The following is a 16,382-nucleotide window of genomic DNA, read 5'->3' on the forward strand; positions in this document are numbered from 1 at the left end:
AAAAAATTCAGTGGGATAAAAACTTTGGTTAAGGAAAAAAAAGTACAACCCGTATTCTTACTCTTCCTGATGAAGACCCCGATTCAACCGGTTCAGTTTCGCATCCCAAACTTATATACTATTTTCTCAAGGGTTGAAGTTAGTAAAGATTTGGTGAACAAATCTGTTGGATTGTTGCTAGAACGTATTTGTCATACATCAATATCACCATCTTTTTGGAGATCATGCGTTGAAGAATAAATTTGATGAAATGTACTTTGTTTTATCTCCCTTTATAAAGCCTCTTTTTAATTGAGCTATGCATGTTGCATTATCTTCAAATATGACTGTGAGAATCTTGATATCGAGCTTCAAGCCACATCTTTCTTTGATGGAATATGTCACTGATCTCAGTCATATACATTCTTTACTTGCCTCGTGAATAGTTATTATCTCAATATGACTTGAAGAAGTAGCAATGATAGACTGCTTTGTAGGTCGCCATGACATAGAAATACCTTCATATGTAAACACATAACCTGTTTGAGATCTTGCTTTATGTGGTTCCGATAAATAACCTGCAGCTGCATGACTAACAAGATCTAAACTATCTTTGTTAGTATAAAATAGACTCATATTAATAGGCTCATTTAGATATCACAATATATGCTTACCTCTGTTTCAATATCTGCATGAAAGAGAACTGTATCTGGCTAGCAAATTAACAGAATAAGCTATATGAAGTCTTGCGCTATTAGCAAAATACATAAGTGTACCAATAGCATTGAGATATGGTACTTCCAGGACCAAAAATCTCTTCACCCTCTTCTGGGGGTCGAATTGAACTTTTACTCACTTCAAGTGATCAAACAATTATCAAAGCATTTAATGAATGTGCTTTGTCCGTGTAAAATTGTTTCAAGACATTCTCAGCATAGGCATATTGGTGGATAAAGATCCCATTTGCAGACCAAGACAAAACTTTGTCTTTCCAAGATCTTTTATTTCGAATTCTTTCTTTAGATATTCAATTGCCTTTTGGACCTCTTCTGGAGTTCTAATGAGATTTATGCCATCCAGATAAACAACGAGTATAATAAACTCTAAGGTCGTTTTCTTAGTGATAAGAACAAATGACATCATTTATGTAACTTTTGTTTATCAAGTACTCACTAAGGCGATTATACTCCTGATTATTTTGGATCATATAATGATCTTTGTAATCCGATTGAATATAATTTTTGAAACTTTGAACAATATGCTTCAGGCATCTTTAATCCTTCTGGAATTCTCATCTAAATTTCTTTATCAAGTGCACCATTCAATATTAAATACATGACATCTTCCGGCGTCAGGACTGCAGTCCAAATAAACCTTATGCTTACCAAAAAAGCATATTCCACTTGATAATTATTTCTACGTCAGCATGCTTAAATAAATGTAGAATTCAGATCCTGATAAAATTATACAATATTGCGCACTATTGTGCTAAAGATACCGTTGACGAAGTATCATTTGTATCGGTTCATATTACGACATAATTTATTGAAATCTCATCACATTCTTATTTTCAGGTACCTGAACCTCTTCTGGAGATTTCACAAAGCTTTATGTCGTTGCATTTCAAGAGCATATTGCCTCTTTATTATGACCATTTGCTCAATTTTCTTTTTAAGAATTATTTTATTTGGAATCAATTGATCTACCATGCTTCATGCATGTTATAGACCCTGACCTCCAGGGACACACAGTAGGAATATCTGCAGCTAAATATAAAATCAATTTTGGGTCAGCAAATGCTTCTGGCATTTGACTTGAATTATCTTTTAAATGAAGATCGTACTAATGATAATTCTCAACATATTTCTTAGTTGCTTATTATCTCTCCATTATATTAGGAAAACTTACATATACTCAAATCTACTTTGGAGAATCCATCTTTGTGAATCATGGTATATCTATTAATTACACACCGTACATCACAAAACTATTAGATGAAAAATATATGATTCTTGACCCTGGACCAATTGAGAGGGATGAATTGATCATAATTTATTAGTCTAATACACACAAGTGCTATTGTATGCAATATATACTTCAGACCAATATTTTTTTATCTTTGTTCTCATAAGCAATGGTTTAGCTATTTATATGAGGCATTCAATGCTAAATCAACTTGAATATAACCAACATTATCAAGATCAATTATCTTGACTACATTATCTGAAAATTATGCTCTTGACTTAATTTAATTGAGAAGGCAACTTTATGAATGTCAAACTACAGGTTGACGATAAACGTACATGCGACAATCTTATGGATGCATCATATCAAATGACGGATGAATGGGCCCTTATTCACCATTTTACGTTTTTCAGAATTCAGGAAATTTAGTCCTAACATTAGCTGATTCAATTAACTTATCATGAGAACAAGTAATAGTTCTTGAAGATTCTTCTAGTTCTTCATTATATGTTTAAAACTCAACATGCTCATCTTCAGGATGACAGAATCATTCACGCAATAAATAAAACTAGTAAACTCCAAATTTATCATGGCATGAGTTATTTACTAGAGTAAAAGGTCTACTACTTCGAGAGTAGTTTGCAAGATTTTACTATTGCACAATTTTACTACTTCGGGAGTAAATATCAAATTTACTACTTTACAAGTAAATATCATATTCACTACTTCTGGAGTAAATTTCAAGGTTCTATTATTTCAGGAGTAGATTTAAGATAAATTACTACTTTGGGAGTAAATTTCAGAATAACTCATTCTACTCCTTCTGAATATGGTTTTAACAGTCAAGTGCGCATTTATATACCTTACTAAATATCACATTCACCTTAGGGAATGGATCTGTAATTATAACATTTATCAAAAATTCTTATTTCTTGAAAATAAAAAATAATTAACATTTTATCAAAAGTTTTCATTCTTTGAGAATGAAATATAACTATTACAATGTGCCTTAAGCATATCAAACGATGATACCTTATGACTTCTTTCAATATTTTGCTACTTCAGATAGTTACTATGTGCCTTAAGATATAGTTACTATGTATGCATGCATGTATTTTCATGTTCATATTAGTTAGTTAGCCAGTATTGTTCATGCATATGAACCACATGCATTCAGCCTACCTCACATGCATACCAGTATATTCAAAGTGCTGATGCATTTGTGCTATGGTGTCTTATACCATAGGTTCAGAGACACGAGCTCCAGAGCATCAGTAGATTCCAGATATCAGCAGTCAGAGTTAGCAGTGAGTCCTCATCCTTCGAGGACATTATTATTTCTCTATTATCTCATTAATTAGTTTATTAGTTGGAGTTAGTTGGGGACATGTCCCAGCAACTCCTTAATCAGACAGTTCTATTAGTTAGAGGTTTTCTAGACTATTATGTTTCAGACTTCAGTATGTTCAGTTTTGTTTTGGATATTCTATTACCCCACACTGATGTTACATCATTCAGATCATGTTCAGTATTGAACCTTATGGCCTTTCAATGCATGTTTCCGCATTATTATGTCATATTATGCAGTGTACATGTATAGATATTAGTCATGTGTTAGCTTATGTTCCTTCGGGGTCATGAGCACCGTGTAGCATTTCGGGTACCAGATTCAGGACATTACAAACTTGGTATCAGAGCTTAAGGTTCAATAAAGTCCTAGGAAGTCTGAAATCCGCATCTAGTAGAGTCTTGTACATGGGTATGTTGCGCGCCACATTTATGTACATGAGGCTATAAGATGTTTTAGGAACAGTTTCCCCTCTTTCAATATTTATGTCGTGCCAGTGAGCATAATCTCAAGTCAATCTCTCAGTCTAATTCGTTCCTCCCTTTCTTCTACAGAAATGCCTCCTAAAAGAAGAAACGTGAACCAGCCAGCCCCTCAGTCCGAAGAACTTTTGGGTGAACATGTTTCTTATGCAGAGTTCCGAGATGCATTCACTACTCTCGCTAACTCAGTTATTGCTCAGAATGAATGACTAGCTATCATTCCGGCTAATTCAATGGCTAATTCAGCTGCAGACATGGTTCAAGATTTCACCTAAATAAATCCTCCATCTTTTCTCGGGTCTAAGACAGATGAGGACCCTAAAGAATTCCTAGATCAGGTGCAGAAGGTGACAGACATCATGGGGTGACTACTGTTGAGAGTGCTGAGCTAGTTGCATATCAGTTGTAGGATGTTGCTCACACTTGGTTCAAGCAGTGGAAGTCAGAAAGGGCAGATGATGCAGGGTAAGTTGAGTAGGAGGAGTTTCCGTCTACCTTCCTCGATAAATTCTTTCCCCCAGAGCTTAGGGAAGCTAAGGTGTTAGAATTTATCAACCTTAGGCAGGGCAATATGACAGTGAAAGAGTATTCTTTTAAGTTTACTCAATTAGCCAGATATGCCCCTCATGTGGTTGCAGATAGCAGGGCCAAAATGAGTAAGTTCGTTTTAGGGGTGAATGATAGCATGGTTAATGAGTGCAGATCCTTCATGCTGAATAGTAACATGACTTTAGCCAGACTTATGACTCATGCTCAGCAGATTGAGGAGCAAAATATTAAGATGAGAAAAAAATAGAATAAGAGGGCGAAGATAGGTAGTTTCAACTTCGCTCAACCTAAGTCAGAAGGAGGAAACCATCCTCAGTTTCGTCCTAAGTCATCCATTCCAGCTCCTTCTTCAGCCAGTGCTCCAGAGAGGGTAACAAAGATAGAGCGCCAGGCTCTAAGTCCCAGGGCAGTGTTAGCAGTGCTCGCACCTATCCTCTTTGCCAGACTTATGGCAAACACCATCAAGGTATTTGCAGAGCTGACAGTGATATTTTTTTTGGATGTGGAAAGCCAGGCCACAGAGTCAGAGACTGTCCTCAGCCAAGTCCTCAGGGTCAACAGAATCGTTCATCAGCTCAGTTCGATCGCCCAAATTAGTAGAGTGCCACCTCCAGTGCTACTAATGGGCAACGCTCAAATCATCTCTATATTCTTCACTCCTTATATAGCAGTCCATTTCAAAGTTAGTACTAAAATTCTAGCAGAGCACTTTTCAGTCTCTACCCCAGTGGGTAAAACCATCATAGCCCGGCTGGTATACAGAAACTGCCCGATTATGATATCTTAGAAAGTCACTTCAGCAGACTTAGTCGAATTAGAGATGACTAATTTTGATGTCATTCTCGACATGGACTGGCTTCATTCCTACTATGCCACAGTCAACTGTAGAAATAGAATAGTCTATTTTCAGTTTTCAAATGAACCCGTCCTTGAGTGGAAGTGTAGTACTTCAGCGTTTAGAGGTCAGCTTGTTTCCTACCTTCGGGCACGAAAAATGATATCTAAAGGATGTGTCTATCATCTTGTTTAAGTTAAGGACACTAGTTCCAAAACTCCCAGCCTTGAATTAGTTCCAGTTGTAGGTGAATATTCAGATGTCTTTCAAAAAATCTTTCAAGAATTCCTCCCAAAAGGGAAATAGACTTCTGCATTGATCTTCTTTCAGATACTCAGCCTATATCTATTCTGCCATACAGAATAGCACCAGCAGAACTCAGAGAACTGAAAAAATGATTAAAGGATCTTTTAGATAAGGGATTCATCAGGCCCAGCATTTCCCCGTGGGGTGCTCCAGTATTATTCGTGCGCAAGAAAGATAGTTCTCTCAGAATGTGCATTGATTATCGTAAACTCAATAAGGTCACGGTTAAGAACAAGTATCCTCTTCCCAGAATTGATGACTTGTTTGATTAACTTCAGGTTGTCAGTTATTTTTCTAAGATAGACCTCATATTCGGCTATCATTAGCTCAGAGTTAGAGAATGTGACATTCCGAAAACAGCTTTCCGTACTCGGTATGGTCATTTTGAATTCTTAGTTATGTCCTTTGGTCTTAGCAATGCCCCAGCAGCTTTTATGGACTTGATGAACGGTGTGTTCAAGGAGTACTTGGACATGTTCATCATAGTCTTCATAGATGATATTCTGGTCTATTTTCGTAGTGAGCGTGATCATGCAGACCATCTCAGAACAGTACTTCAGACTCTCAGAGATCATCAGCTATTCGCCAAATTCAGTAAGTGCGAATTTTGGCTAAGGTTAGTAGTATTCCTTGGTCATATCATTTCTGGTATGGCATTAGAGTAGATTCTCAAAAGACCAAAACAGTAAAAAACTGGCCTCACCCTGTCTCTCCATCAGATATAAGGAGTTTCTTGGGTTTCGCCAGCTATTACAGATGGTTTGTTGAGGGATTTTCTTCTATTGCATCCCCTATATCCAGATTAACTTAGAAGAAAGTCAAGTTTTAGTGGTCAGATTCTTCAGAGAAGAATTTTCAGGAGTTGAATACTTGACTTACCTCAACTCCAGTATTAGCTCTTCCAGCTAGTCCAGATGGTTTCGTAGTGTATTGTGATGCATCCAGAGTAGGTTTGGGTTGTGTCCTCATGCAGCATGGTAAGGTCATAGCCTACGCCTCCAAACAACTTATGCCCCATGAGAGGAATTACCCTACTCATGATCTTGAGTTAGCAGCCATAGTCTTTGCCTTGAAGATTTGGAGGCATTATCTCTATGGAGTTCATGTAGATGTCTTCATAGATCATAAGATTCTTCAGTATATCTTTTCTCAGAAAGATCTCAATCTTCGTTAGAGAAGGTGGTTAGAACTCTTAAAAGATTATGACATGAGTGTCCTTTATCATCTGAGAAAGGCCAACGTAGTGGCCAACGCTCTCAGTAGACTATCTATAGGTACATGTTAAGGACAGTAAGAAGAAGTTAGCTTAGGAAGTCCATCAGCTTGCCAGACTAGGCGTTCGCTTAGTCGATATAGATGAGGGTGATATATGGGTTCAGAGTAGTTCAGAATTATCTCTAGTTTCTGAGGTAATGAAAAAACAAGATAGAGATCCCAGTCTTGTCAAGTTGAAAGAGTAAGTTCAGGATCAGAAAGCAGAGGTTTTCTCCCAAGGGGGAGATTGTGTTCTGTCTTGTCAGGGTTGTCTCTGTGTCCCAGGTGTAGATGACTTAAAGCAGAAAATTCTTGCAGAAGCTCATGGTGCGCGCTACTCTATTCATCCAGAGGCCACAAAGATGTACCACGACTTGCGGGAAGTTTATTTGTGGAGTGGGATGAATAAAGATATTGCAGAGTTTGTGGCTAAGTGCTCTACATGTCAGCAGGTTAAGATAGAGCATCAGAAGCCTAGTGGGTCCATGCAGGAGTTTAGTATTCCTACTTGGAAGTGGAAAGTTGTGAACATGAACTTCGTGATAGGTTTGCCTCGAACTCATCATCAGCATGATTCAATCTGGGTTATTATAGACAGAATGACCAAATCAGCTCATTTCCTTCCAATTCATACCTCTTATTCAGCCAAGGATTACGACAAACTCTACATCAAGGAGTTGGTCAGATTGCACGGTGTTCCTTTGTCCATTATCTCAGACAGAGATACCCAGTTCACCTCTCATTTTTGGAAAGCATTCCAAAAGGGTCTTGATACCCAAGTTCATCTTAGTACAGCCTTTCATCCTCAGACAGATGGTCAATCAAAAGGACCATTCAGACGTTATAAGACATGTTAAGGGCGTGTGCAATTGATTTCAAGAGAAGTTGGGATGACCACTTAACTTTGATTGAGTTTGCATACAACAATAGCTATTATTCTAGTATTCAGATGGCTCTATTAGAAGCTCTCTACGGTAGGAGATGTAGATCTCCAATTGGTTGGTTCGAAGTTAGTGAGGCCTCAGTCATAGGTCCTGACTTGGTATTTGATGCCTTAAAAAAGTCCAGTTAATTAGAGAAAGACTCCAGGATGCTCAGAACCGACAGAAGTCTTATGCAGATATTCATAGAAAAGATCTTTAGTTTGAGATTGGTGATCATGTGTATCCAAAGATCTCTCCCATGAAGAGAGTGAAAAGATTCGGTAAGAAGGGAAAGTTCAGTCCCCGATATATTGGTCCCTTCAAGATTCTCAATCGTTTTGGCAAGGCAGCCTATGAACTTGAATTGCCTTTAGATCTAGCCTCAGTTCATCCAGTCTTTCATGTCTCTTTGATCAAGAAGTGCATAGGTGACCCATCAGTTGTAGTCCCTATTCAAAGCATTGATGTTCAGAACACTCTCTCTTATGAAGAGATTCCAGTCAAAATCTTAGACTATCAGACTCGTAGATTGAGGAACAAAGAAGTCCCTCTAGTTAAGGTTCTTTGGCAAAATCAGTCCGTCGAGGGAGCTACTTAGGAAGCAGAGGCAGACATGCGTACCAAGTATCCTCACCTCTTCTTCGCCAACTCAGATCAAGCTCAAGGTAACAGTTCTCCTTAAGGTTACTCAGTTTCATGTTCAGTGTTCATCACAAACTTGGTATGCAGTTTCATACTTATGTTCCCATTATAAACTTGGTATCAAGTACCATTGCATGTTCAGTTATGAACTCATGTATCAGTTCAGTTATGTAATTATACATCAGACATGCATTCTCATTGTGAGAAACTTAGTTCTTCAGAACACTTAGTCATGCATTCATGAATCAGTTATACATGCATCAGATATGCATGTTCAGTATTATATGTTCAGTTTATCAGTCGTGTCAGTCATGAGATCATGTTTCAATTATTCATGTTTAGTATGTACATCAGTTGTTTTTTTCCCCTCTCAGTCAGTCTCATTCCAGGACGAATGTTCTCAAGGGGGAGATATTGTAATACCCCGTACTTTTTTCTAGCTAATTTTATCTTAAGAATGTCTAGTATTAGATTTTAAATTGAATGATGGTTATTCCATAAGGAATTTTCAAGATTTTCATTTTTTGTCATGTGGGAAATTCAATAAGCTTTTCATTGATATAAGACTCGTCCAAATCTGATAACCGGGTCAGAAGTTACGACTATTTTAAGTTTTCATCATAAAACAACGTCATACTGGTCAGTGGCGCACCGCGCCACAAGTATTAATGGCAATTGTCCTTTTTCAGTGTCTCAGTACGATTTCCTTCACGTCGCCCCAAAGTTCCAGGTTGCAAAAAAAGGGGTAACGTGATGGCTCCGCGTCGCGTTATCCCTTAGTTTCCCAATTGTCAAATTCCAGTGACACGGTGCGATAGCACTGCGTCGTGCCAGGGGTCCAATTCGGGAAATTTTTACTGAAATTACAAGACGCGTCTAGGGTTAAAAGGGTCAATTTTCCACCCCTATTTAAGCCCTTTAACACGTGATTCAACCACTTTTCACCCAAAATACACTCTCTTCTCTCAAAAACCTCTCAAGAACAACCTAGGGCTTTCCATAGAAGATTCAGAATCAAGAATTTCCTCCGTCAATCTTCGCGAAATCATGAACCAAGGTATGCATAGTATTCATTCATGGACTCCTTCCGTTCATGAAGCCCAAGAATCTTTTTTCAAAGTTTAAGTTTACGGATTTCCTTATGAATTTCATGATTGGGCTACTCTTGTTCATGTGGATAATGAGAAATTGAATTCTACTCCATGTTGAGTGATAAATTCTATGTGGGTTAAATTACTATAAATATAGATTCATGCAAACCTATGACTAAACCCTTGAATGATGAAATTAGAATTGAATCATGATATTTAATTATTGTACAAGGCTATTTACATGTACCACACCTACAATATGTTTGATTAAATGCCTAGATGAACAAAAATACCTAACTAACATGATACCATGAATCTCCATGTATGTACAAGTTATGCCTATCATATGTTTTGATGGAATACTTCTATAAATGTATTATGGATTATGATGTTAGTTATATGTTCGAGTAAGTTATGCTTGGTCAGTTTTCCTTCCATCGAGTCATGGGGGTACTTGTACCTGAAATATTAGTTGTGTGCCTAGAGTCATATCATGTTTTCACGATACTCTCAGTCAAGCTATGATCCTTAGACTTCAGACAGACTTATGACTTAGAAAATCTCCATGATCTCATAAACTCAATCAGTTGTCATATGTCAGTAGTATTCCATCAGTCAACAAAAGTCAGTAACTCAGTCCATGTTCAGTTCTGTAAATCACGTCCAGTGTCTATTCAGATGGGAGTAGAAATTAGCACCGAGCGAACCGAGGGGTGGGAACTCACCTGTTATATGAGGGTGTGATTCTTAGAAGCAATCCTTGCGTTCCAGAATTATGTAGCCAGCATAGGTTGAGACATCATAGCCTGCTATATGAGGGAAGATGAGGTGGCTTAACCTGCTATATAAGGGTTCCCACCGTTCTCATTAGAGTTACCTGTTATATTAGGGTCACTCGCATGTTGTCCTTACCAGTAGCGCGGTATTGACACCCTTCCAATTAGGGCATAGATTGGACCCCAATTCAGCTATAATGCATTATTTGGGGCATTTCGGTTAGATGACTACCTCCCACAGTCTCAGTATCAATCTTAGTAAAAGAACTCACATAGTTCTTCAGAATTCAGGACTGTAGATACAGTATGGAACTCAACTAGTTCCATCAGATTCAGGACTGTCAGATACAGTCACTTATGTATCAGTTATCAGAATTTAGTCATTAGTCATGTTAGTCATCAACATACTCATGTTATCACGATTTCAGATATAGTTACTATGTATGCATGCATGTATTCTCATGTTCGTATTAGTCAGTTAGCCAGTATTGTTCATGCATTGAACTCCATGCATTCAGCATACCTCACATACATACCAGTACATTCAAAGTACTAACGCATTTATGCTATGGTGTCTTATACCATAGGTTCAGAGACACGAGCTCCAGAGCATCAGTAGATTCCAGATATCAGCAGTCAGAGTTAGCAGTGAGTCCTCATCCTTCGAGGACATGATTATTTCTCTATTATCTTATTAATTAGTTTATTAGTTGGAGTTAGTTGGGGACATGTCCCATTAACTCCTTACTCAGATAATTTTGTCAATTAGAGGTTTTTTAGACTATCATGTTTCAGACTTCAGTATGTTCAGTTTTGTTTTGGGTATTCTATTACCCCACACTGATGTTATATCATTCAGATCATGTTTAGTATTGAACCTTATGGCCTTTCAGTGCATGTTTCCGCATTATTATGTCATATTATGCAGTGTACATGTATAGATATCAGTCATGGGTTAGCTTGTGATCCTTCGGGGTCATGAGCATCGTGTAGCATTTCGAGTACCAGATTCAGGGCGTTACAGCATCCAGTGCCCAGGACATGTAAGTTTGCCCGATATATCTAGAGCAACAAATTCGTGTTTGAATATATTCGATATTATTTAAGAAAAATAAATACTAACATTTTTACCTGTATTTTCTCGGGATGGTAAAGACTCGTGCTGATAACGTGATATAAAATTACCTATATAACGAAATATAATGATTAAACTAGGGAGAATTTCTCTATTAATATTTTCACAACATCACATTTTCTACCAAAAAATGTAGGCTATTTATAGCCAAGTAAAAAGATGGAATCTTATCCTAAGAAAAGAGGTGATGGATGACTTTGTTATTGAGTCTTTTAGAATAGTGACACAAGTCACTTAATTTGGACACATGGACATTTACCATGTTCCATAACACTTAAATACTTTTACAAGTTATTTTTCACTCCTACTCAAAATGACTATGTACCTAGTTAAAGCTTTTGAAGTTAATGACTCAAATGGTCACTCAACTTATGACTTTTCCCTCAGAAAGTCACTCAATTTTATTTTTTACTTCAAAAGTCACTCAACTAATGTTTCAACTAATGTTTCATTCTCTCAGAAAATCACTCAACTTCGATTTTTACTTTAAAAGTCATTTAACTATAAGTGTTTCACTTACAGAGTCACTCAACCAATTTAATTAATTTTTTTATTAAAATTTGCTAACATGAAATTTTATTTAAAATCAAAATTCTAAAAAAAAATCATTTGAACCATATAATGACATATCTCATGTTTACTTTACATTTAATCCTCTGAAAATTTTAAATATCCTAAATAGTTTATATCAATTCGCTTATAATGTTATATTAATTTTTAAGATTTTCAGAATCATATTCATTTAACTAATTAGATTTAATTAACTTTCAATGTGACACTTATTTACTGAATGAATTTTTCTATCATAACGTAATTTTTTATATTACCACTTACATAATATACACATACATCAAATAAATACAGTAGATTTTATTCCTAATAAGTTGATAAAAGGAAACGTTAAAGATTTCAAACTAGAATGGTATGGCACAAAACATTAGCAAATGTTATCAAACATTAGTAACATTATAATATATACACTGGAATGAGGTAAAAATTAGCAACAAAAATTATACAATCAAATAATTATGATTTTGAGATATTAATTGATGATCTGTATGACTATATATACTTTAAATTATAGAGTAATCATTGGACAAGAAAAATTATAAGAAAATAGTCGTAAAAATAAAATTTAAGAAATAAAAAAATATTTATTTAAACCATTTAAATGAAATTTGGATATGTGCGGGTCATTAAATGAAAGTCTTTTTTTATTTTTTGTGTTAAATATAATTACATTTTAGTAAATTTTAATAAAAAAGTTAATTAAATAACTTGAGTGGCTTTGTAAGAAAGACACTCATAGTTGAGTGACTTTATAAGTAATACTCTCATAGTTGAGCGACTTTTGGAGTAAAAACTAAAGTTCAGTGACTTTCTGAAAAGAGAACACATAGTTATTGGAGTAGGAATCAAAGTTGAGTAATTTTTTTGAGAGAAAAAACATAAGTTGAGTGACCATTTTAGTTATTAACTCGAGCTTTTGACATCAAAGTCAAAGATTTGTTGATTTTGATATCAAATATTGAATAGACTAAGAAGAGGACATGAAATATTTATCACAAATAATGTTGTTGTTGTTTTTTTCTTTTTTCAAAAAAATATATTCAAAGTAATTGTTTTGGAGTGAGTGTGAAAATTCTCGAGGTGTTAAATTTAGAGTTACATATTGTATTTGATTATGAATATAAATTGAAATTATTTTTGAATTTTTGTGAGAAAGAGTGAAAAAAGTGAAAAAGAGTGAAAAAAGTGAAAATAAATCACACAACTCCATGTCGTATTTGAATTTTTATGACCAAAAAATATTTTTAAAATGAAGTGAAAAAATTTTAAAAGAAAAAAATTCTTATGGTCAAACGGATACCACGATTAGCCATAAAAATACGAGTTTATTGCATTTTGAACCCTTAATGTGTGCTCTCTTTTGTAACTTACACCCTATTCTATTTTTTTTTAATGATTTACACTCCAAATTCTTTATTTCCTTGCAAAACAATAAAACCACCCTTTTCATAATTCTTTCATGAAGGTAAAATAAAATTAATAATATATTATTATGTTTTTTAAAATTTACAAGATTTGTTTAATTTGAGTAGCCGCTTGTTTTTTGTTTTGAGATCTTTTTCTATCATTTTCATATCGTTACGATAATGTGGATATTCGTAACACAATTGAGTTTCGTTTTCTCCTTTCATGTACAATGAGTCATAGATATAACCAAAATCATTCTAAGATATTTCGATCCAAATAAAATTTTTACACCAAAATTAGTCCAAAATTAAGAAAGAAGCATATAATTACAATATTTTCTTAAGAAGGTTAGTAATTCCATAATTCTAATCAGCTGTAGTGGGTTATTGACCATCAAATAATAATTTCTTAGAATGCTTGCTTAGTTAAATCACAGAAAAATCGAAGTTCAACAATACCGCTCAAGACAAATTATATTCATCGATCTATTATTTTTGTTTCAAAACAACGGGTAAAACTTACACGCACCCGGTGTATACATCAAGCCAATACATGCATGCCTTGTGTTTGAATTTAAAGTTTATGTTACTTAACCATGATTAATCAATATGTATTTTACTTAATTTAATTACATAACCATGGCAAAGAACATTAGTTTGGTGTATACACCGGGTGCGTGTAAGTTTTTACCGAAAACAAAGGAGAAGCCAATCAATTTTAAATATAAAGTCATTATTATTGTTATTTCTATTTTATCCTAATGAAGGAAGGAAAAATTACATAAACTAGCAACCTTAAGACATTAATTACAATTTATAGCAATAATTTTTCAAAATTACAACTAATAACAAAACTAGCAATATTTTACCTTCGCTTGGGAAAAGCGCGTGACTTTAACTCACCTTTTTACCTTTTCTTTTTTTACGCCATATACCAATTTCAATTCCCTCCAACTTTTTTTTTTTCAAATTCCATTTTTTTCTCTCTGAAGCTTGATAAAATTTGCATCCAACTATTAAGATAAGTTTGTTTTTCAATTAATGCATGTTATATTTTTCATACAAACTCTTTCATATATTTTATTGTCGATTTTTTTTTTCATTCTTCTTCTTCTTGGTCGGTTAGGGTTTGACTTTTTTTTTTTTAGTTTGAATTCTTTAGTTTTTCGATATAATGTCACAACATGCAAATAGTAGTAGTTCAGTTAGGGATAATAAATCAGTGGATTTAGTTTCCGATGAACTTCTATCGTTTAGTCTTGGGTTAACTCAAGATGAAGATTTTAACTTGGATTCTACTAATATTCAGCCTAAGGGAGGTGTTAGCAGTGAAAAAGCGAGATTGAAGCACCGTAACAATCCGAAAAATAGTGTGAAAAAATGAAACGAAAAGGTTTGACAAAACCTTCTTCCCCAAAACCCCAAAAATTTTAAAAATCGATGAAAAAGAGAAAGTCAGATGAAAAAGGTGAATCTAGTAAAAATTTCAAGTCCTGTTTCATTTGATTTTGAATCCAAAAAAGAGAAAGTGGAGGAGGAATGATTCTATTTGTAAAATTTTGTATTTTTTTTAAAACTTCATAGATGTATTTTATATATACAATTTATAAGGTGTGTATTTTTTTTCCGTTTCTTTAAGATTTGAATTGTAGTATATGTTGTGTTGTTAAGATATAAAATTGTAGCCCCTAATTGTATTTATTTTATATCTGTTATATGTAAAATTTATATTTTGTGCAAAGGTTGGTTATCGATAAAAATTGTATAATTTATGTATTTTGTATATGTTGGATATGTATTTGTATTTAAGATATGTGTAAGATATTTGTATTTGTCAATGATAAGGTTTGCATTTGATGTTCAGTTGTAATATATTGGCTTACTAAAAATACTAGTTGTATTCATAAAATACATATGTATATGTTTTATTGTTATTAGTTGTATTCTGTAAATACATAAGTGTCACTCTTTTGACATGTAAAGTATATACATGCTACAGTTTAGATATTTTTTTTGTTTTGTTTACTGTTTAGATTTGTGTTTGATGTTAAGTTGTATTTGTTATTCATTTGATTTAGACAAAGACATGTATTTATTTCTTCTTGATAAGCATGATTTTTGTCATAGTTATGTATAAATAAAATACATATGATAGTTTTTTATATATTTAATGTAGGGATAATGTAACTTTAAGATGTATTTCATAAATACATATATGTCACTGTTTTGACATATAATTATATTTTACATTTTGTATGATCAGATATACATGGCAAGAGTATTGCCCAAATTTGCTCCACATATAGGATGCCATACGGTCAATGTCATTGAAGATTGTATTAAGTCAATTTTAACGAAAAATCAGTACAAGATCTTTTGTAATAATAGCATATTTGCTGTCTTCATGAAGAAAAAGATTTGTGTGGTCCAAGCGCAGTTTGAAAGATGTATTATGTCGCTTGAGACTAAGGAAGTACTGCAAATGCCATAGAAATTGGGGCTTAAATGGAGCGACTTGGACATTGGAAAATAAGGAAAATTTCCCCAAGCACAGCTTCATTAATTGGCTGGTTATGCATAACAAAGTACAAAATCATAACTAAATTGGCTAAATAGGGTGTGTGTCAAGATGATAGTTGCATATTATGCGAGCATTTATTCTCTGCCTGTCTTTTTTTCACAGCAATGCTTAAATACAATACTGGAATGGATAAGCATAACACTAGGGAGGTGCAACGGCTACTGAAGAGAATGGCAAGACACGTAATTGGCAAGATTAGTAGAGACTTGGTTTGGGCAGTTTTAGCTGCACTTATCTATCACATATATGACAAGTGAGAATGAAACACTTTGAAATTAAGCAGTACCACAACCACATATGATGATCAAGAAGATAAAAGAGGATTGTCAATATAGACGTTTTGATTTCATTAGAAGAAGAATCAATAGCAACCACTTATAAAATTTATATTTGTTGTTAAGTTGTATTTGCTATCCATTAGATTTTGACAATGACATATACTTACTTCTTCTTCATAAGCATGATTTTTATATTTAAGATTTTTTTTTGTATTTGCAATTGATATGTATTTGTATTATATTTTGGTTACTTAAATTTGGA

This window comes from Capsicum annuum, chromosome 8 (genome assembly GCF_002878395.1).
Source record: "Capsicum annuum cultivar UCD-10X-F1 chromosome 8, UCD10Xv1.1, whole genome shotgun sequence".
Lineage (NCBI taxonomy): Eukaryota > Viridiplantae > Streptophyta > Magnoliopsida > Solanales > Solanaceae > Capsicum > Capsicum annuum.